The sequence below is a fragment of the Malus sylvestris genome, chromosome 7, assembly GCF_916048215.2.
Source record: "Malus sylvestris chromosome 7, drMalSylv7.2, whole genome shotgun sequence".
Taxonomy (NCBI): domain Eukaryota; kingdom Viridiplantae; phylum Streptophyta; class Magnoliopsida; order Rosales; family Rosaceae; genus Malus; species Malus sylvestris.
Genome location: NC_062266.1, coordinates 9,361,988 through 9,385,369, shown reverse-complemented (window position 1 = coordinate 9,385,369; position 23,382 = coordinate 9,361,988). Strand labels below are relative to the sequence as shown.

At 38.9% G+C, this 23,382-nt stretch overlaps 2 protein-coding genes and 1 long non-coding RNA gene across 5 annotated transcripts in view; 2 read left to right on the top strand and 1 right to left on the bottom strand.

Moving 5' to 3' along the window:
- Positions 1-23,382, top strand: part of LOC126627814 (probable LRR receptor-like serine/threonine-protein kinase At3g47570) — a 44,506-nt gene that overhangs the window by 17,133 nt on the left and 3,991 nt on the right. The gene's annotated exons all lie outside the window — the stretch shown is intronic.
- On the top strand, positions 1,209-11,452 carry LOC126627866 (uncharacterized). The gene is made up of 4 exons (XR_007625151.1): positions 1,209-3,524; positions 3,767-3,874; positions 6,524-7,157; positions 11,416-11,452. It is a non-coding gene; the product is annotated as an uncharacterized LOC126627866 (long non-coding RNA).
- LOC126627821 (uncharacterized) overlaps positions 11,998-23,382 on the bottom strand; it is a 30,805-nt gene continuing 19,420 nt past the window's right edge. The window contains exon 2 of the mRNA XM_050297379.1: positions 11,998-12,663. The gene's annotated coding sequence lies outside the window, so the exon portion shown is untranslated. The remainder of the gene's footprint in view (positions 12,664-23,382) is intronic.

Genomic DNA, 23,382 nt, shown 5'->3' with positions numbered 1-23,382 from the left:
TCTTCTCATTTTTCTTCTCTTTATCCTTCATGCTGCTGCAAGATGGGGAGAAGGTGAACAATCAGTCGGAGCTCTGATTGCTTACCTTGTCTGTCACCTCTTTCAGCAGACCCCCTAGCTCGGCGACTTGGGGGACTCCTACTACATGGTTTGTATCGCGCTTGACCAAGCCTGAAACTACAAGTAAGCTTCAAGTGAAATTGATACATTACCTTGTGCATCTCCACCAGTTAAAGATACCACCCCTGGATGGAGGAAGAGTACTTCCAGAGAAGATGCCACATCTACCTATGAGACAGATAAGGCAAGTCAAGACGACACCACACTCCGATACTTAGAAGTTTCGTGATTACGAGATCATTCTCCCACAATATTTCCTAATGTCATTTGTACTAAATCATTCACTCGTACTCGCTAAAGGAGAGCTTGAACCTATGTACTTGTGTAAACCCTTCACAATTAATGAGAACTCTTCTATTCCGTGGACGTAGCCAATCTGGGTGAACCACGTACATCTTGTGTTTGCTTTCCTATCTCTATCCATTTATATACTTATCCACACTAATGACCGGAGCAATCTAGCGAAGATCACAAAAAGCGACCGTTTTCGTTACCTAGGATCTATCTTGCAAGAGAACGGAGAATTAGATGGAGATCTCAACCATAGAATACGAGCTGGATGGAAAGAGTGCATCCGGCGTGTTGTGTGACCGTCGTAGGCCACTGAAGCTCAAGGAAAAATTTTATAGGACGGCAATAAGGCCAGCGATGTTGTATGGCAGAGAATGTTGGGTGGTGAAGCATCAACACGTACACAAAATGGGTGTAGCGGAGATGAGGATGCTTCGTGGGATGTGTGGGCACACGAGAAAGGATAAGATTGGGAATGAGGATATCCGAGGTAAAGTAGGAGTAGCCGAAATTGTAGGAAAGATGAGAGAAAATCGGCTCTGGTGATTTGGACATGTGCAAAGAAGGCCGACTGACGCTCCGGTTCGAAGATGTGACTACGGGACAGAGGTTCAGGGCCGAAGGGGTAGAGGAAGACCTAGGAAAACTTTGGAAGAGACTCTAAGAAAAGACTTAGAGTACTTGGATCTAACGGAGGGCATGACACAAAACCGAGCGCAATGGCGTTCTAGGATTCATATAGCCGACCCCACTTAGTGGGAAAAGGCTTTGTTGTTGTTGTTGTTGTTGTTGTTGTTCCAGGTTCAAGCTTATCCAGTGACTGCCTATCATTTTCTTATTACTAATCTCCTTAGAGATTTGATCAAAATTAATAATTTTTCCAAGACGGCTGAGAGAATTATTATGTGTCACCTGTTGACAGCCTTTTAAATAGTAAAATGCTGCTTAAATATTCATCACCTTAAGGTTTTCATGGTTATTTGAGAATATCATATTTAGGTCACTAGAATTCTTTATATAGGACTGACTGGGCTCCTATTTTAAATGACAGGTCAATCCCCAATTTTATGCATTTAAGCGGATCACCCTCCTCTTAACCCAGGAGTTTAATTTCGCTGACAGCATTCACACTTGGGATACACTTTCAAGTGATCTGAGGGTCCCCAGTTAGTATTATATATCCTTTTGGAGTGTATAGACTGAAGAGTTTGTTTTCAAGGCATGAAATGGAAAAAATTTGGCTTTTGGTTTTCGCCTCCTGAATTATCTGAGCGATTGATTACATTAATGTGTGTAGTACATGGTATTTTTAAGCCCGAGAAGGACTAAATTACTAATTTATACAAATTTTCTTATGAGAAAACTTTCTATATGTTTTCTCACTCTTCTTAGTTTATCATTGAACTTTATACTCCTTTCATTCATTAATTTATGATTTGGGTTGTTTTTCTTTTGTGATTTCAGTATTTAGGTCTTTAGTGACTGCACAATTTCATGGTTTTTTTACTATTTCAGAAGTAATTGATAGAGTTGGATGTGATTCTACTAAAGTTAGAAATCGTTGTGTCCTTCGAGCAAACAAGTCTGCAGATACCCATTTTGTTTTGATTTGGGCACCTTCTACCAGACTGTACAGGACATAAAAAAATGATTTGATTGTGCTGTTATGTATTTTATTTGTATTTTTTATGGCGGTATCATTTTCTCAACAAAATAGAAATAACTTAAATAAATAAACCACTCAAGCAATGAATCTTCAATGAGAACTTATTATCTTCTCATGTTGGACAAACCAGCAGGTGTTTCTTCACAAAATTTACTTGCCCATCTCTTAGATGGACATAAGGAACATCAATTGTGTGTCTCTTACTTTTTTTGGTTTAGCTTTAAGTTATGATTTCTGATACCGTAATGAGTTTTTTCTCATAATGCATATGAAGACCTTTGACTCTGTTGGTTCTATGTTTGAACTTTGAAGCCAGAAAAACTCATATGTTGCTTTTGCAGTTTGATTAGTAGTTGTTAATTAGAATTGGCTAAATCTTTTACTAAGAATTTGTTTTTACTCACTCTGTTGGTTCTTCTTCATATAAGTATATAGAAATTGCATCAAAGACTAATTAGAATTAGTCAGCTTATGGGTGTGTTAACATGTTTAAGTAGTAGTACTTAAACTCAAAAGATGCTGGAGTATTTCTATCATTAATAATTTGTATCGAACTCAGCATTTCATAAGCATCGAACCTGAGAGCTTTGTGGAAAGGAATAAAACTAGTTTGTACTATTTTATGTATATTTGATTACATTGCTTATAATTAGTAATAATTACATTTTATGGACATTGTAGCTTTCATGGAGTCCCCTGCTCAAACATGTGTCAAGCCGAATGACAATGGACTATAGATATCAAACAATGTGGCTCACAGAATTAAGCAAGAGATTTAGGATGGTCAGTTTGTGGATACACCCATTTTAATTTTCAAATTAATTTAGTAATTGTTTGTGAATGAATTCAATTAGAACTCACATTTCTAATTTTTTTATTTCATTGGACTATTAAACTGTCTTTTCACTTTGCTATGTTTTAAATACATATTCAGCTGACAATGCAATAACTTTTTTACAGTATCACTAACAACTCCCTTTCATAAAACCGAGAATGTAAATAGAATTAGTATATATGTTGTAAGATGCCAACCATTTATATTTTTAGGAGTATTACTTAATTGAATTTGGCACTGCAAAACCAAATGTTGCTGTAATTGTTACTTAGTTGGATTGGGTTTGGGACAAGTTAGGGTTGCATTCGGTGAGATCGACGGCTCAGTGTGGGATTGGTGAGGGGAAGACATGCGGCTTGCAAAGAGGATGTGAGACAGAGGAAATGACAGAGGGGGAGGGGGAGAGAGAGAGAGAGAGAGGAATTCGGTGAAGGGAAGGCATGCGGCTTGCAGAGAGGAGGGAGGGAGGGAGGAGAAGATGAAAAGCAACCGCAACAAGTTCATGGACAGGGTTGCAGCAATGAAGACCCCTCGACAGCAGCTTCAAGTCAACCTGGGTAAAGTCATGGGCTTCAACCCTTATTAAAGCTTCCCTTTCATCCCCTTCTCCAGGTTATTTTTTATTTATATTATTCAATTTATCTCTATTTTTGGTGGCATTTTATGCTCAGAAGAATCACATTTCTGATGACCTCTGGGAGAGAATGATTAGTTGGATGTTTAAGCTTTTGATAGGATAGAAATTTAAACATTAATTTGTGTTTGTGTGTTTATCTCTCTATATATTATTATACATATGTGTAATCATTTGCTGCTCTACTTATTTATCATATTTTTTATTTGGGTTTCTGAAGTTCCGGGACGAGTTCGCCTCGGCCAAAATTGATGCCTTACTTCGATTCCAAACTCTCCAAAACTGCCTTCTTTATAGATCATCAAAGCAGTGCTGAAATTTTGAGAAGGTATATTTAGAAACAATTATTGAGTTTTACCAATAATTTTGCTCATTTTTTTCTTCTTGATCTTATGAAATTTAGGTTTCTGAGTAATGGGTTAGGAATTAATTCTTAATCAATAATAGGTATTGAAGTTGAGTTGCAAATAGTGTTGAAAGTATTAGATGATCTTAGTTGCGTGAGATTATTGTGTTTCTAATCCACCAAATTCATTTTAAATATAGTGGTGATTCTTGGTGTACCTGAATATCTCTAATGGAGGATGAAACTGTTTTTTGGTGTTACAATTAATTTGTGTTTCTTTTAATTTTTCCATCCTTTGACTATTACTTCAATCTAAAGTAAGGATTGAAATTGGCACTATTCAAATGAACAGTGTTTCAATTCTGGATTTCACTTTAATTACAACTATGCCATTACTGTTCGGGTTGATTTTAGGTTAGCAGGCCAACCCAAAGCCAGGCCCAAATGTGTTGGTTTTAGCTGAGAAGCTTGGCCCTCAGTGAGGCCCAAATTATTTAATTACAGTTTTGCCCATCAAAGATTACAATTCGATGGTGAGGATGGTGTATTAGGAAGGGCAAATTGGTCCTCTTGCTTTTGGGCGAGATAGGGGTAACTGGGTAGGTTTCATATGCTTTCGTTGAATCAGGGTTTCAGAGAGAGAGAGAGAGAGAGAGAGAGAGAGGTGGGTATGGTCAGACAAGAGCAAATGGGTTGTCGGGATTGGGATTTCAGGGAGACGAGGTAGGGGTCATGAACAAACCCTACTGAGAGCGGGGTGTGCCCGGATCTTGCGTTGCATGCCTCAAATCCAAAGATAAGTTCCTTTTTAAAAATGTATTCTTTAATGGTAGCTTAAATTTTCGAATTGTTTAGCATGTTAGGTCCGGTTTTGGGGGTTTATCAGTTTATAAAGAGAGATGGATAGGGAGATAGAGATAGAGAGAGAGGAGAAATTATTGCTGTGTGCATTTTTTGGGTGTAAGGATTGAAATTGACACTATTCAAATGAACAGTGTTTCAATCCGGATTTCACTTTAATTACAACTATGCCATTACTGTTTGTGTTGATTTTAGGTTAGCAGGCCGGCCCTAAGCCAGGCCCAAATGTGTTGGTTTTAGCTGAGAAGCCCGGCCCTCAGTGAGGCCCAAATTATTTAATTACAGTTTTGCCCATCAAAGATTACAATTCGATGGTGAGGATGGTGTATTAGGAAGGGCAAATTGGTCCTCTTGCTTTTGGGCGAGATAGGGGGTAACTGGGTAGGTTTCATTTGCTTTTGTTGAATTAGGGTTTTGGAGAGAGAGAGAGAGAGAGAGAGAGAGAGAGAGAGAGAAAAGGGTGGGTATGGTCCGACAAGAGCATATGGGTCGTCGGGATTGGGATTTCAAGGAGACGAGGTAGGGGTCATGAACAAACCTTACTGAGAGCGGGGTGTGCCAGATCTTGTGCTGCATGCCTCAAATCCAAAGATAAGTTCCTTTTTTAAATTGTATTCTTTAATGGTAGCTTAAATTTTCGAATTGTTTAGTATGTTAGGTTCAGTTTTGGGGATTTCTCAGTTTATAGAGAGAGAGAGAGAGAGAGAGAGAGAGAGAGAGAGAGGAGAAAGTATGGTTGTGTGCATTTTTTGGGATTGTAAGGATTGAAATTGGCACTATTGAAATGAACAGTGTTTCAATCCAGATTTCACTTTAATTACAACTATGCCATTACTGTTTGCGTTGATTTTAGGTTAGCGGGCCGGCCCTAAGCCAGGCCCAAATGTGTTGGTTTTAGCTGAGAAGCCCGGCCCTAAGTCAGGCCCAAATTATTTAATTATAGTTTTGCCCATCAAAGTTTACAATTCGATGGTGAAGATGGTGTATTAGGAAGGGCAAATTGGTCCTCTTGCTTTTGGGCGAGATAGGGAATAACTGGGTAGGTTTCATTTGCTTTCGTTGAATTAGGATTTCGGGGGGAGAGAGAGAGAGAGATAGAGAAAGAGAGAGAGCGAGAAAAGGGTGGGTATGGTCAGACGATCATATGGGTCGTCGGGATCGGGATTTCAGGAAGACGAGGTAGGGGTCATGAACAAACCCTACTGAGAGCGGGGTGTGCTGGATCTTGCGCTGCATGCCTCAAATCCAAAGATAATTTCCTTTTTTAAATTGTATTCTTTAATGGTAGCTTAAATTTTCGAATTGTTTAGTATGTCAGGTCCGGTTTTGGGGGTTTATCAGTTTATAGAGAGAGATGGATAAGGAGATAGAGATAGAGAGCGAGGAGAAAGTAGGGCTGTGTGCATTTTTTGGGATTAATTAATGGGTTAGTGTGCTCTTCTTAAAATTAATGGGTTAGTGTGCAGGGTCAGTGAGGAGAGAATGACAGAGGGATGTATGGGAGGGTATGGGTTTTCTTTTTTTTTCCTCTGATTCAACAAGTTATGCACTGTTTGAAAATAATTGTTTATTGTTTTGTTTTCCGTTTGCTTTGTTAAAACCATCATTCGAATTTTTTGGTTTCACTGTGCTCATTTATGTGCTTCTTCATAATTTTGTAGTGTTTGCTTCTCATCCCTATGTTGGTAGATTTTTTTCCCATTTCTTGGTTCCTTATGTATTCATTGGTACAAATCTGTCTAATTTTTGGTTGTGTGATGATCCTTGTAGGTGAACTGTATGAAGGTTTTTTTTTGAGACGAGTTAAGAAGATCCAGCTGAAAAAGCATACAAGATAGAGAACTTGTATGCCGCTTTATTTTTTGTGTTGGATTTTGATGTTTCTGTGCTGCTATAAAGTTGATTTTATTGTGCTCTAAATCTGTTTTGTAAATGTGTTTAAAGATTGGACATGTTATTGAATATTACCCATGTTGTTTGAATTGGATATGTAGTTGAATATTAGGTAGTTGGCTTGAATTTGTGCTTAGGTTGGTTTAAAACCCAGGTTGAGTGAGTTTATCGGTTTAATTGGGGGAATGAAAAAATAAAGTTGGCCTTTCATTGAAGATGCTCAAGCAATTGGAGTTTGTTTTATTAGAAAGATGGTTAAACATTCTGTTTTATTGGGAACATTCTCGCATAGAATTCATCTAAAGGAAGGTTTAGGTTCTTTGAGGCTTTTTATCTGGTTATGTCAATTTGGAATAAAGGAAACAACAACAACAACAACAAAGCCTTTTCCCACTAAGTGGGGTCGGCTATATGAATCCTAGAACGCCATTACGCTCGGTTTTGTGTCATGTCCTCCGTTAGATCCAAGTACTCAAGTCTTTTCTTAGGGTCTCTTCCAAAGTTTTCCTAGGTCTTCCTCTACCCATTCGGCCCTGAACCTCTGTCCCGTAGTCACATTTTCGAACCGGAGCGTCAGTAGGCCTTCTTTGCACATGTCCAAACCACCGGAACCGATTTTTTCTCATATTTCCTTCAATTTCGACTACTCCTACTTTACCTCGGATATCCTCATTCCCAATCTTATCCTTTCTCGTGTGCCCACACATCCCACGAAGCATCCTCATCTCCGCTACACCCATTTTGTGTACGTGTTGATGCTTCACCGCCCAACATTCTGTGCCATACAACATCGCTGGCCTTATTGCCGTCCTATAAAATTTTCCCTTGAGCTTCAGTGGCCTACGACGGTCACACAACACGCCGGATACACTCTTACACTTCATCCATCCAGCTTGTATTCTATGGTTGAGATCTCCATCTAATTCTCCGTTCTCTTGCAAGATAGATCCTAGGTAGCGAAAACGGTCGCTTTTTGTGATCTTCGCTAGATTGCTCCGGTCATTAGTGTGGATAAGTATATAAATGGATAGAGATAGGAAAGCAAACACAAGATGTACGTGGTTCACCCAGATTGGCTACGTCCACGGAATAGAGGAGTTCTCATTAATTGTGAAGGGTTTACACAAGTACATAGGTTCAAGCTCTCCTTTAGTGAGTACAAGTGAATGATTTAGTACAAATGACATTAGGAAATATTGTGGGAGAATGATCTCGTAATCACGAAACTTCTAAGTACCGGAGTGTGGTATCGTCTTGACTTACCTTATCTGTCTCATAGGTAGATGTGGCATCTTTTCTAGAAGTACTATTCCTCCATCTAGGGGTGGTATCTTTAACTGGTGGAGATGCACAAGGTAATGTATCAATTTCACTTGAAGCTTACTTGTAGTTTCAGGCTTGATCAAGCGTGATACAAACCATGTAGTAGGAGTCCCCCAAGTCGCCGAGCTAGGGGATCTGCTGAAAGAGGTGACAGACAAGGTAATCAATCAGAGCTCCGGCTGATTGTTCACATTCTCCCTATCTTGCAGGCAGCATGAAGGATAAAGAGAAGAAAAATGAGAAGAGATGATATGGGATACTTTTGCTTTTGAAGAAGTAACTTTCCACAGGCTTATTCTTGAACTGGGCTGGAGGGTTTTCTGGTTTCCTCCAGAGTATAAGGCCGACTGAAGAATTTGAGGGTCAAAACAAGTCCATCAAATCTAGAGTACGTTCGACCCTGCTGATATGAGATACTTTTGCTTTTGACAGAGTAGTGGATGTATCGGCACGTGTGCTGTTACGCTTGTCTCCACATGCTTCTTTGTATCCTTCTCACTTGCCCTATCTGTTCCTTAGGCAGATGCGGTATCTTCCCTGGAAGCATAAGATGTTGAAGATGAGTACTCGAGAGCAATGCCAGGTAAGTACTCAGGTAAGGGGTTCCAGGCAGTCAGTTCATGGCTGGAAGCTTGATTCCAAATGCTGACTGATTGCTCTCTTTCTCCTTGTCTTGCAGGTAAGAACAAGGCCAAAGGAAAAGACAGGGAAAAAGCATGATATGAGATACTCTTGCTTTTAACCCTGATGATATGAGATATTCTTGCTCTAGTATAGCTTGTTTGCAGAGGTATTATCGGGGGGAAAGAAAGTTGAATATTTCGAAAGGCTTCGTTGGGAGTGCCCTCTCAGATAAGAGGAAGGGTTGAGCATTTTTGCAGGTCTGCCTATCCGTTGGGGATGGAGGTCGACATATATAGGAGTCTCCCTAACATCAAGTAATAATGCTATTCCTTTACCCTGCTTGGTTATAGCTCGGTAGTGGGAGCTGCCAGCTTCACATGTTTTAACTCTGTCAGAGCACTTTGAAAAAGTGGTCTGTGGTATCTGGAAAGCTGATGTTGCGTGTGAAGATTACAGACAAGCTTTATCCAAGGAGATCCAGCTCTTGAAGTTGGGAAAGTGGTGCCTTTTCGGTTTTCGAACAAGCAATCCTGTCGGGGATCTGGCTCTCGAGATTCGGAGAACGATGCCTCTTCGATTTTTGAGAAAGCAATCCTGCTGGGGGTCTGGCTCTCGAGATTCGGAGAGCGGTGTCTCTTCGATTTTTGAGAAAGTAATCATGTTGGGAGTCTGGCTCTCGAGATTCGGAGGGCGGTGGTGCCTCTTCGATTTTGGAGCAAGCAATCTTGTTGGGAGTGTTTTCTCGAATGTGAGTAAAGGTTGGGCATGTTTGCTAGTCTACCTTGCCACGAAGCACAGAGGTTAACACACAAGGACTTTCCAATTATCCAGTAGTGTTACTGTTCCTTTACCCTCTCTTCGATTTTTTAGAAAGTAATCATGTTGGTAGTCTGGCTCTCGAGATTCGGAAGGCGGTGCCTCTTCGATTTTGGAGCAAGCAATCTTGTTGGAAGTGTTTTCTCGAATGTGAGTAAAGGTTGGGCATGTTTACTAGTCTACCTTGCCACGAAGTACAGAGGTTGACACACCGGGACCTTCCAATTATCCAGCAGTGGTACTGTTCCTTTACTCTTGTGGGTAATAATATCGTAGCTAGACCTTCAAAATTTATGTGTCTAAACTTTGTTAGTGTTGTTTCTTTGCTATTCTTTTACCATTCTTGGTCAGAACGATGTAGTGGGAGCTGCAAGCTTCACGTGTCTCAACTTTGTCAGATAACTTTGGCAAAGTTATCTGTGGTACCCATGAGCTACTGTTGCGTGTGGGAAGTGGGTGATTGAATAGTACGATTCATGTGCTTTCTACTTCACCAGAAATCTTCGACAGAATGCCCATAATTTCCGCAAAGCTGAGTGTGCGTGTGGCAGGTGCTGACAAGGCTGGAAAAGTATGTGCCTCTTCGATTTCTGAGATCGACCCTCGTGGTCTCTGAGCAGCCCAGCTTTTGAGAAAGCAAGCCTCTTCGATTTCTGAGATCGGCCTTCATGGTCTTTGAGTAGCCCAGCTTTTGAGAAAGCAAACGCCTCTTCGATTTCTGAGATCGACCCTCGTGGTCTCTGAGCAGCCCAGCTTTTGAGAAAGCAAACGCCTCTTCGATTTCTGAGCAGGCGCCTCTTCGATTTTTGAAGCTTCGTCGAGTGCAGATTTTTATACGGGCTGGCATTAAGTTCCAAAGCACACTTGAATCTCCACCAGTAGAAGCTCCATTCTTGCACTTCTAAGATCTTGATTTGTCCGACCTCTTCTCTCTTCAACACCTTTGAAAATGTCTGGCCCCTCCGACCGTCGTTTTGACTTGAACCTTGTTGAAAAGGCAGCCCCGCCTTCTCCAGACAACATATGGCGCCCATCCTTCGTCAACCTTACTGGTCCTCTTACCGTTGGGGATTTCGTGATGAAGAATGATATGACCGCTGCGGTAGTGGCCAGGAACCTTCTCACTCCCAAAGATAACAGATTACTTTCCAAACGGTCTGATGAGTTGGCTGTTAAGGATTCTCTGGCTCTCAGTGTTCAGTGTGCAGGTTCTGTGTCTAATATGGCCCAACGCCTATTTGCTCGAACCCGCCAAGTTGAATCATTGGCGGCTGAAGTGATGAGTCTCAAACAGGAGATTAGAGGGCTCAAGCATGAGAATAAACAGTTGCACCGACTCGCACATGACTATGCTACAAACATGAAGATGAAGCTTGACCAGATGAAGGAATCTGATGGTCAGGTTTTACTTGATCATCAGAGATTTGTGGGTTTGTTCCAAAGGCATTTATTGCCTTCGTCTTCTGGGGCTGTACCGCGTAATGAAGCTCCAAATGATCAACCTCTGATGCCTCCTCCTTCTAGGGTTCTGTCCAGTACTGAGGCTCCAAATGATCCCCCTCCGGTGCCTTCTCTTTCTGGGGCTCTACCGACTGCTGAGACTTCTCCTAAACAACCTTTGTGAAGGCTCCCTCTTGTTTGTTTATTTTGACTCATGTATATGTACATATTTGTAACTTATCGGGGATATCAATAAATAAGTTTTCCTTCATTTCAACGTATTGTGTTAAATACACCAAAGCCTTCTTTGCTAAGTTCTTTGAATTTTCTTTTGTTGAAGTTTGTATGTTGAAGCTTTGTGAGTGGAGCATGTAGGTTGAGGTAGTGTTCCCTTAATTTCCCGAGCGAGGAAAACTTCTCGATTGGAGACTTGGAAAATCCAAGTCACTGAGTGGGATCGGCTATATGAATCTTAGAACGCCATTGTGTTCTGTCATGTGTCATGTCCTCCGTTAGATCCAAGTACTCTAAGTCTTTTCTCAGGGTCTCTTCCAAAGTTTTCCTAGGTCTTCCTCTACCCCTTCGGCCCTGAACCTCTGTCCCATAGTCGCATCTTCTAATCGGAGCGTCAGTAGGCCTTGTTTGCACATGTCCAAACCATCGTAACCGATTTTCTCTCATCTTTCCTTCAATTTCGGCTACTCCTACTTTACCCCGGATATTCTCATTCCTAATCTTATCCTTTCTCGTGTGCCCACACATCCAACGAAGCATCCTCATCTCCGCTACACCCATTTTGTGTACGTGTTGATGCTTCACCGCCCAACATTCTGTGCCATACAGCATCGCCGGCCTTATTGCTGTCCTATAAAATTTTCCCTTGAGCTTCAGTGGCATACGGCGGTCACACAACACGCCGGATGCACTCTTCCACTTCATCCATCCAGCTTGTATTCTATGGTTGAGATCTCCATCTAATTCTCCGTTCTTTTGCAAGATAGATCCTAGGTAACGAAAACGGTCGCTCTTTGGTATTTCTTGATCTCCGATCCTCACCCCTAACTCGTTTTGGCCTCCATTTGCACTGAACTTGCACTCCATATATTATGTCTTTGATCGGCTTAGGCGAAGACCTTTAGGTTCCAACACTTCTCTCTAAAGGTTAAGCTTTGCATTTACCCCTTCCTGAGTTTCATCTATCAACACTATATCGTCTGCGAAAAGCATACACCAAGGAATATCATCTTGAATATGTCTTGTTAACTCATCCATTACCAACGCAAAAAGGTAAGGACTTAAGGATGAGCCTTGATGTAATCCTACAGTTATGGGAAAGCTTTCGGTTTGTCCTTCATGAGTTCTTACGGCAGTCTTTGCTCCTTCATACATATCCTTTATAGCTTGGATATATGCTACTCGTACTCATTTCTTCTCTAAAATCCTCCAAAGAATGTCTCTTGGGACCCTATCATACGCTTTTTCCAAATCTATAAAGACCATGTGTAAATCCTTTTTCCCATCTCTATATCTTTCCATCAATCTTCGTAAGAGATAGATTGCCTCCATGGTTGAGCGCCCTGGCATGAACCCGAATTGGTTGTCCGAAACTCGTGTCTCTTGCCTCAATCTATGCTCAATGACTCTCTCCCAGAGCTTCATTGTATGACTCATTAGCTTAATACCCCTATAGTTCATGCAATTTTGTACGTCGCCCTTATTCTTGTAGATAGGCACCAAAGTGCTCGTTCGCCACTCATTTGGCATCTTCTTCGTTTTCAAAATCCTATTGAAAAGGTCAGTGAGCCATGTTATACCTGTCTCTCCCAAAACTTTCCACACTTCGATTGGTATATCGTCTGGGCCTACTGCTTTGTTCAACATTTCCTGTCATATGGTTGCTACAACCACTATCAATGTACCAATTTCCATTCACCCTTGCCTCAATAATGGCACTGTTAGTATATAACAGGTTTCCAGTAACTTCCATTTGATTAACACAATTTGCCTTCTAGATAGCCTTGTCTATTGTACATTCCTTGGCCCAATGTCCAAATTTGTCACAGTTATAGCACTTAGGCTTCCCGTTATATCGACATTCACCAAAATGGAATTTAGAACACACTTTACACTGTGGTTTAACTGCATCTTGCTTTATGGACCCTGAAGGAGTTGATTCTGTGCAGGACCAGGAAATGTTTTATGTTGGAACCTAGGCTTAGACTCCCATTTCTTCCCTTTTGAATTCAAGTTTTTATGTGGTTTGAATGCATCAGAGTGAACATTACTATTGTTTTGCCATTTTGAGCTCACAGAGAGTGAAGCAAAAGCCCTCTCAGTGGTGTCAACACTTTGTAAATTGAACCGTTGCTCTTGACTCTTCAAGATTGCTACAACCTCCTGCAATTCCACAGTCTTTAAACATTTTGTATTCTCAATAACCAGGCATATAAGATCATATGGCTTACGAAGACTAATCAAAACCTTCTGCACAAGTCTTTCATTAGAAAGAACTTCACCAAATGTTTTCATCTGATTGATCAAGTCATTTAGCCTAGTAAGATATCCAGATAGGGTTTCATCATCACGCATTCTAGTATATTCGAACTCATGTCTCAGATTTTGCAATTTTCCAAACCTTACCTGATCACCATCGTGATACTCTCCATACAACAATTTCCATGCCATCTTTGCGTATTCGGCATTGGCGATTCAAGAGAAGATTTGATCCGTAACTGCATTTTAAATAATTCCCAAAGCCTTTGCGTCTTTCATCAACACATCAGCCATTTCTTCATCTCCTTCACCATTTGATGATCCTTCAACCTTCTTCTTCTTCTTCGAATCGTGAGTTATAATTCATTTTTCAACCAGATTCCACAACCCATGTGATTTGAAGATCGTCACCATCTTGATTCTCTAGAACTTGTAGTTTTCACCGGAGAAAATTGGAGTTCTCACTTCCGAGTCTCCAGATCTAAACATTTTGGTCCGAATGAGTTGATTATCCTTCTCAGATGGTAACGAGACTCCAACGACCTTCACCAAGCTTTGATGTAGCTAAGAGGATTCACAGTTTTAAGCCCAGGCTCAATTGATCGAACCTGGCTCTGAGGCCATGTTAAAGTTTTAGTTTTAGGGAGAGTATGAATCGAAGAAGGAATGAGAGGAGAAATAACAGAGAATTGACAATGGTGATGGATGCGTTCTTCTCTGCAAGTCACAGAGAGAATGTTCTAAGTTGATTCTTTTTCAATTGCACACACTATTATGCATAACGGTTAGTTATGCTGAGGAATCCCACCAATACATCAAAAGGATCCCAGCCACACATCTAGCTGGATTCAAGGTGGTTTATCCACATGTCACTTAGACAAAATTACAATGTGAGCCCTACACTTGGCAATATTAACCAAAGTGGATACACAACTAAATACAAGGCTTATTTCTACTAAATTCAAAATTAGCTTAAAAGCTTATACACTAACCAATTAAAGTGTTGCAATTTAAATTTACAATTTCATAAGAACAATGAGATTAAATGGGAGAATAATATTGCTACTTTTCTATGGGGTACATCCACCGAAAATTAATAGGCCCAGTAAGTATCACTTCATCTACTAAGTGGATGATATGTGATGTGAATGTGTAATTAATTTGAAACTGATTTGGCATTGAATTTTTTAAGTTGGAACCTATTAACCCCCTCTAGGTCAAACTATTACCCATCCTAGAAGTTTCAATTGGTATCAAAGATTGTCACTAGACGTAATTAGTGAGATCTGAGGGACTACTGTGATGAATTGTGCTATGGTTCAGTTTCTCATCCACCACACTTTGATGGTGACAACTATGTTGCGTGAAAGGCAAAAATGAAATCATTTATGTGGGCACAAGATGACAAGGTGTGGCATGCTATTGAAGAAGGTTGGGAACCTCCAATGATCGAAGAGACCAAAAGTGAAGTAGAGTTCTCTGTGTCTATATCTAATCTTAATGGAGAAATGATGAGCGTATAACTCTAGAACTTTTAACCAAAGAGCTCTGAATGCTTTATTCACAGCCGTTTCGCCTAAACAATTCAATTACATAAGCAAGTGTTCAACTGTGAAAGAAGTTTGGGACATTCTTGAAGTTACTCATGAGGGTAACTCAACTGTTAAAGAATCCAAGCTTCAACATCTCATCACAAAATTTGAAAATATCGCAATGTCTGATGATGAGAGTTTCTTTGACTTTTATGCTAAGCTTAGCATAATTGCCAATGGCTGCTACAATCTTCATGACAATATTCTAGAGTATAGGATTGTGAAAAAGATCTTAAGATCACTTCCTATAAGGTTTCATGCGAAGAGAACAAAGATTAAGGAATCAAAATATCTAAAGATTAAGCAATTGATTATGTCTATGCAAACGTATGAGTTAGAGCTTCCTGATTCCAAGAAGATAAAAAACATTGCTCTTAAAGCTCTCAAAGAAGAAGAAAGTGATGGCTTAATTGAAGACATGTTTGAAGATGAATTGGTTGAGTTAACCATGCAAATTAGAAGGTTTCTCAAGTCTCAGAATTCCAAGGGTTGTGAGTAACGAACCAACTCAAGTTCTAACTCAAGAAACTTTTGTTCTCTAGATTTCTCACATGACAAAGCATCTAGATCCTCTAGAACTAGTGGACATAGGAGTTCTAACAATAGATTTCAATGCCATGAGTGTCAAGGGTATGGACACATTGCTTCTGAGTATGCAAACACTATCAAGAGAAAGGAGAAGAAGAATAGGGCAATGAATGTCACTTGGAGCGAAGATTATGGGATGCATCTACATCGGAAAATGAGAAGGATACAGTTACTTTCCACCTCCAAATCGTTTATATTGACTGAGTTCTGTCTTTGCATATGTTTTCATTCATGTATGCTTGCATGTTCATTTAGTATAGATATTGCATCTTTTTCTTCTTGTTAAAAAAACATGTGAGGTAAAATGAAAATTTCATATGAGTTCTAGTTTTGTTCATTTGATAACATGGCACTAGCATGATATGTTTGACAATTGTTGACAATAGCTTCATGTTGATAATATATGAATCTTAATGAGCTAAACACGTTTAACTTCAATAAATCTGCACCCATGTGAGCTTTTGTGCCTAAATATAGTGTGCATTTTTCATACTCTTATTTTTCTCATGTGTGAAATCTTGTGTGTTTTGCATCTCTAGAACTTACCTTGAGACCTCTCAAAAGTTTGTGTCATATATAGCTCTATTTCAGAGATGATAGTAGGCATTACGACTTACCACCATTGCTATATATGCTAGTGCCTTACATATTTTTTCTCTAGTTAACCATTTTGAGCCTTTATGTAAGCCGTTTGTTCTTAACCCTACATTTTCCTTACCTAGCCTCTTATATTTAAAATGCCTTACCCTACTATGAAGCTGGTAGAGTATGTTTTTCAAAGCAGAGAGATCAAGGTTGTTCAAATGTTTAAGACACAAATTTTGTGAAGAAAACCAAATTACAAAGTGAAGAGCAAAAGAAGAAAAGGGGAAAAGAGGTTATTTTGAGCCACAATTAAGCTGGCAGCATCAGAAGAAATCAAGTGTGTTGTTGTAAATGAAGACAAGAATCATTAGAAATCAATTATGCAGTAGTATTTCGTTCATGTTTCAAATCCAACTGCTCAATTTACTGCTAAATTGCATGGTTCATTGTTACATTTCTCTCTCTCGGTTACATTCTCCACCACCCTATTTGTTTCTTGGACTTTGTCTTTCCCATATCCATCATTTGTTTATCCAAGTCCCTAAAGCCCCGTTACAACCATTTGCAAAGACCGACTTGATCCAAAAAGGTAAATTTTGATGTGTGGAGATGAGATCAATTTGCAAGTCTATGATAGAGCATTCATGTAAAGATCTTTTGTGTATACACTTCACCCCCAAACACTTTAAGTGACAAGTGGAGCGTATGTCTGGTAAGGTTAAGGGTTAAAGTTAATTTGATCATGTAAGACTTAATTACATTGTGTAACATCAATTTTCGGCTATATTGTTCAAATATGTTATGTTTTAGAGAATGTGCTAGTTTGTGAAGAAGGATTCAAAACTACATGTGTTTTTGTACTCTATCATTCTTGTTGGTATAATGATTGGCTTCTCATACAAATTAATATATATATATATATATATCATTTGCATGCTGCATTTCATTATTTTTTGAAAAGCATTTGTTTAGGGGGAGCATAACAATTTGAAGATGTGTTTCTTTCGATGTTTATATATTTATGTTTCATCAACTATTGCTTTGTTTTACTTTCCTCTTCTGAATTCGTCCTCACTTTCAAGCTTCATTCTTTTGAAGTGATTCCAATTCCTAGTAAGGAAATTTTTTTCCGTCTCATCTTGTATACATAGATAATTTATCTATTCATAGTAATCATAATTACTCTCAACGAATTTCATATTTTGGAACCATTGCATGATGTCATCTACACCATTGAAAGAATTATCAAATTCAATAGAAAGAATCACTAAAATTTTGCAAATCCTAAAACTCAAGTAAGAGGTAGGATAGAATAGAAACAAATATGTTATAGAGAATAATAGAGTTTTACCAACCTTATTGTCTTTATTCAATAAATTTGGAATTTAGAATGGCTAAATATATGAAATTCAAGAAGAACAGGGGGAATAGTTCTGCCAGGGCATAAGTGAAAGACGATTATTTTTTTTAATTAAAGTGAATGATGGGTTTTAATTTAAATGTTATTGATTTGTGATAAATGATCATTTGAAATATTATACTTAATTTTGGGATGAGATATGTTGGATGAAAAAGATAGATAATGATTGATTTTTTATTTTTTTTTAAGTATTGAGAAGGGTTGCAAAGCAATAGAAATAAGTGTACTACTAATCTTATTTTTTAAAGTCAGCTAGGGTAGGCCTTGGACTACTATAGTCCTTATGTGCCTCCGTCAGTGGTTTTACCATTGTTAGTTTTGTGAGTTTATGTTTCCTTAGAGCAACCTTGATCAAGATTGCATTTGTGACTCTCAATGCCAATTGAAGGCTCCAACAATCATCCGAGAAGACCTGATACGACTATTTCTTAAGCTTTACACATCAAGGGGAAGTATCGTAGTTAATATTATTTAGGAATGTTGTTTTGTAAATCTAGAAGTAGGATTCCAATAAGATTTGGAAATCAAATCCCTGTATGACTTGTATTACTTGTAGGGCAAGTAAAGCCCATGTAATTAATATAATGAAAGGTGTAAGGCTACAAGAGAAAATAAGCAATTACAGACAGTTGAGAGCGCTTTCTCTCTTGTAGTCCCTTTCCTACCCTCACTCTCTAAATTTTTTCTTAAGAAGTTTATTAGAAAGTTATATATATATATATATATATATATATTTTTTTTTTTTTTAATAATGCGATAGAGTTGGTGGGTTAGACAAATAATTGTTAGGTGCAAAGGGATCGGTGAAAAAGTTTGATATTTTGATAAAAAAAACATTTCTAATTTGAAATCCAAACTGGCAATGTCCAACACTAACTTGACCCAGCCAAAGTCTACGAGCACACACTTTTTCCAACTTAACGTGTAAGGTAAGCTGGAAAATAGAAACAAAACCAACCCCTTATTTAAAGCTTGTCGGCCGGTAATGATTTATGAATGCCAGCTATATATCTACCAGTTTACCATGGCACTGTCCAATACTAGAGTGTAGAGACAATATGGTCAACCCATATATATCAAGTCCAGTCCATAATATATACATACATGTATATATATATATATATATTAAAACTACAGTGTTTGTGAATTAAATAAATAATTGTTAAGAAAGAAAAAAGTCTGCTAAAATTATATGGATGGCAATTTCCAACCCTAACTTGACCATGGCAAAGTCTACTAGCACACTTTTTCCAACTTAGCTTGTAAGCTAAGCTAGAAAATAGAATCAAAACAGTTTAGAAGCTACTTTCCAACCTTATTTCAAGCCGGTCGGCCAGTAATATTTGATGAATGCGACAGCTATATATCAACCAATCTACCGTGGCACTTTCCAACATCAGAGACAATATAGTTGACCCAACGAATCAAGTCCAAATATTTAAAAATTTGGAATCAGATAATTTACAACCAAAGTGTTGATGCACAAAAGCTGATCACCTTAAAGTTTGTCTTGTAGAATTATCAGAGTAACGGGCTGAATGTTTATTTCTAACAATATCGATATTGTTATCAACTTGATAATTACTATTTGCACAATTCATCAGTTGTGGAGTATTATCACAAAAAGCCTCGGTGTTAGCTCGAATGAGGTAATGATACTTAAACTCTTCTTTTGTCATTGATACGATCGACGTGAGACATTTTAACACGCTCCCTCACATGAAACCCAATTAGTGTGTCACACGTAGAAGATACACACATCAACAATCACGCAGAATTAAGGGAACTCACCTACACGCAGGGCCAAATCACCAACCATTATCGCGTGAAAAGGTCCCTCCTTTGACAAATTTGCATTAGCTTGAGTGGTTAATGCTTTCTGACAACCATCTCAGAAGTGGGGGAATTGACAACTCGACCTTTCTCTGTGATTTGAGCAAGGAAGAAAATATCGGTAATATCGGAAATATCGGTAGTCCGAAAACACAGAAATATCGATGGAAATATCGGGATAATATCGATATCGATAAAAATTACATGGAAACCACGGAAATTGTAAGAAAAACTTGGAAATTTTTATTGAAACTTTGCAGGATGTTTATTTAGTCAATTATCTATTAGTTTATCACAAAAAATTGGAAGGAAATGCATTGCATGATGGATTTAACATTATCAAGTAGTAATTAATTATAGCGAGCTGACAAACATTGTGAGTGTAGAAAATATGTAGTAATTAATTAAAGAAGTCTAAACACACCATAATTATTTATATATAATGAATTAGTACAATATTTTACACTTTATACATTGCATTTTTGGTTCTTCTCTGACAGAATTTGGTCTTCACGTGGAGAAGAAGATAAAGTAAGCAGATTTTTTGGTTCTTCTCTGACATAATATTTGGTTCTTCTGAGCAAAGTCACTTCCAAATCTTTCATACAAAACCGTGTGCCACACACACACACCTCAAAGTTTTTTTCTTTTTCTCTCGGATAACACACACACACACATAACCATACACACACACACACACACAAAGCCATGGTTTCATACAAAACCGTGTGCCACACACACACACACACACACACACACACCTTCAATGTTTTTTTTTCTCTCGGATAACACACACACACACACACAATCTCTCGATCCTTCTCCCTCATTCCGCACTCACACTCCACCACAAACGCACTTCGAGACCCCCACACCATACCACACACGCACACAGAGACTGAGCTCAGTCTCTCTCTCGGTCATTCCTTCTCTCTCGAATCGTCTCGATCCTTCATTCTCTCTATTCTCTCTCTGAGTCTTCTCCCTTCCTGTAATTGTTCTCAGTCTTCTCCCTTCCCCCTTCTCCAGTTCTTCCACACACACACACAGACATCATCTCTCGAATCTCGATCCATCTCTCGATCCTCCTCGTCCGTGTCTCCCTCTGCTTCTCCCATCTCACCCGCCCTAAACCCAGCCGTCGACACCACTCCATAACCGCCTTCTAAACCACCTTGTTCCATGGAGAAGCCGTGTCGTTAGTCCCAGTCGTCAAGTTGTAACTGTCGCGTCATCGCAAATAAACGGTTGTGGAGAAACTGAGCGGAGGCAGCGGACACCGGACGATGGACCGGAATTCATCGTAGTCGTCGGTGAGGAGCACGACGTTGTCCCAGCCGTCTTGGATTCGTGAGGAAGACGACGTTCCCAGGCTCCTTCCTACTTCTCTTCTTCTCGGCTTGTAATTTAATTTTTGTACAGATTTCGAATTTTCTGCATGTAATTTCATTTTTGTACTGAATTCGATTTTAGGGATTTAGGAATTAGGGATTCAGTTCATTTGCTTTGAATTTGAATTTGGGGATTTAGGGATTCAGTTCATTTGCTTTGAATTCGAATTTGGGGATTTAGGGATTCGGTTAATTTGCTCGGATGTTCTTCTCCGATTTGAACAGTGCCAAAATATCGTGATAGTTTCGAAAATATCGCGATATTATCGATATTATCGATAATATCGCGATATTTTGACGAAAACAATTTGGATAGTTAAAAAAATATCGGACAAAAAAAAAACGATAATATCGGCGAAATATCACCGATATTATCGATATTTTCTTCACTGGATTTGAGCAATGCCACCCATTTAGAATTTCTCGAAATGTTTTTTTTTTTTTTGGGTCAAGAATTTCTCGAAATGTTTACCAACAAGTTTGGGGTCACGTTACCTCAATGCATAGGAAACCTATCTTCTTCTCTTCAAATATTCCATATTACACAAAATAAAATATTAGGAAGTATCCCGAATGAGATTGTAAATTTGGCTAACTTGGAGGTTTTGGGGATGCTGAGAACCAATTATCAGGTCACATTCCCCTGGGTGTAGGAAAGAAAGCTTTACAAGTTATATCTATTAAATTTGAGTAGGAACTCTTTGTGTGGCAATCTTACATCCTCTTTCGGAAATTTAAGTCAATTAAATGAGTTAAGCTTAAAAGGCAACAACTTCCAGGCAATATCCTGCCAAGTTTAATAGAGTGTCAGAATTTGAGGCTCTTATATCTTGGTGAGAACAGTTTTAGCGGTATCATATCGCAAGAAATCATTGGTATGTTGAACTTGTATATATTTAGTTTACCTCAAGATCATTTTCTCAGCTCCCTACCAGAGGATGTAGGAATTTTAATAAATCTTGAGTACATAGATATCTTTGAAAACATGTTATTCAATGAAATTTTGTCAAGTCTTGTTAGTTGTATAAAATCAGAGTACATAGACATGCATCAAAATTTCTTCCATGGGACGATTCCATCAACTTTAAGTAGCACAATAATCCTAATTCTTGTCGTGCGGCTTGTTCTTGGCAATCGACACTGAAAATCTTAAACCTAACCACCTAAGCCTATTGCAACCATGGGAGAAAAGACAATATTGTCTTTTTTTTGATCAAGTATCTCTCTCTGTTGATCGGGATAATTCAGGAAATTTGGGAAGAGTCTAAATTGCTTCTAGAGATCATGACCACATGACGCATGACAAGTCTCTCTTTCATCCATGATTCATCCTCCAAAAGAGAGTGTCGTCACTGCCAATGGAAATATTATCTCAGTAGTAGAGGCTGGTCTGATTGCACTCACCCCATCATTATCCTTACACAATACCTTGCTTCTTCCAGAATTATCAATTCATCTTTTATCAGTCAGTCAAATTACCGATCGATTGGGTTATATCGTACTAATGTTTCTATTTTTTTGCTTACTTCCGGATATCCAAACTAGAGTTGTAATTAGGCATGGTACTAAGAGAAGGGGGTTGTATTATGTCGACAATGTGGCTCCTAGCAGAGTGAATCAAGTACGCAGTGGGAATGGTGACAAGATTAAGAAGATTTAGTTAAGGCATCGGTGACTTGGGCATGCCTCGTTTGGCTATTTACGGAAGTTGGTTATGTTATTATTTACTAGTATTTCAGACTCTGATAGCAGTCTACGTGTCTTTCTTTCCCTATATGAGTTGCTCGAAGAAACATAAAGAATTAGATTTCAGGAGGTTTAGTTGGATCTTTTTCAACCACCACGGGGTGGCCCAGCGGTTGGGGATGAATTCTAGGCCCATATTCCATATGGCATGTCCTGGGTTCGATTTTTGGTGCTAGTGAATTGCACGATGGTGGTCAGGGGGAGGCTAAAATGCCTCTGTGAGTCTTCCCTGCCCCCGGAAGGATGGACTATCATGGCAAAGTCACCAGCTGGTCTCCTTTTATTAAAAAAAAAATTGGATCTTTTTCTAATGACTTAGTGGTTAGACGCGGATAGAGAACCGGAAGTGGCTCTGATCACTTGGTCAGTACCAATCCTAAGACCAAATGCTATCTCAAAAAAGTACATAGAAAGTGTTGAACGCTAACCTCGGGACCCTTAGCTTCGTCTTACCCCTTTAGACAATATGGCTTTCCTGAGTAATGCGTGAACAGCTAAGCAATAGCTCTCTTTGCTCACTATAATCTTCCAACTCTCTCTTTGTTTTTTTTTTCTTCCTAAAGAACCTCGATATTATAAGGAGTGCACAATAAGATTTTATAGTATTAATAAAATAAGTTTTTTTTTTTTTTTTTTACTAAAGATATTATTTAAAAGTCCCTTCAAAATTGGGGCCATGTGCAATTGCACCTTTTGGTCCCCAAAGCCGCCTCTGCCGCAGTGGTTGTTTGATCTCAGCCTTGCTCATACCTAAGTTCCCATTACCTATTCTTTTGTGTATATCCTCAATCCATTCACAAGACGCAAGCACGCACCCAATCTGGAACTAGAGGAGTGAGGACGAACATAATTTGTTGGCATAAACAAATGACACAATAATACACC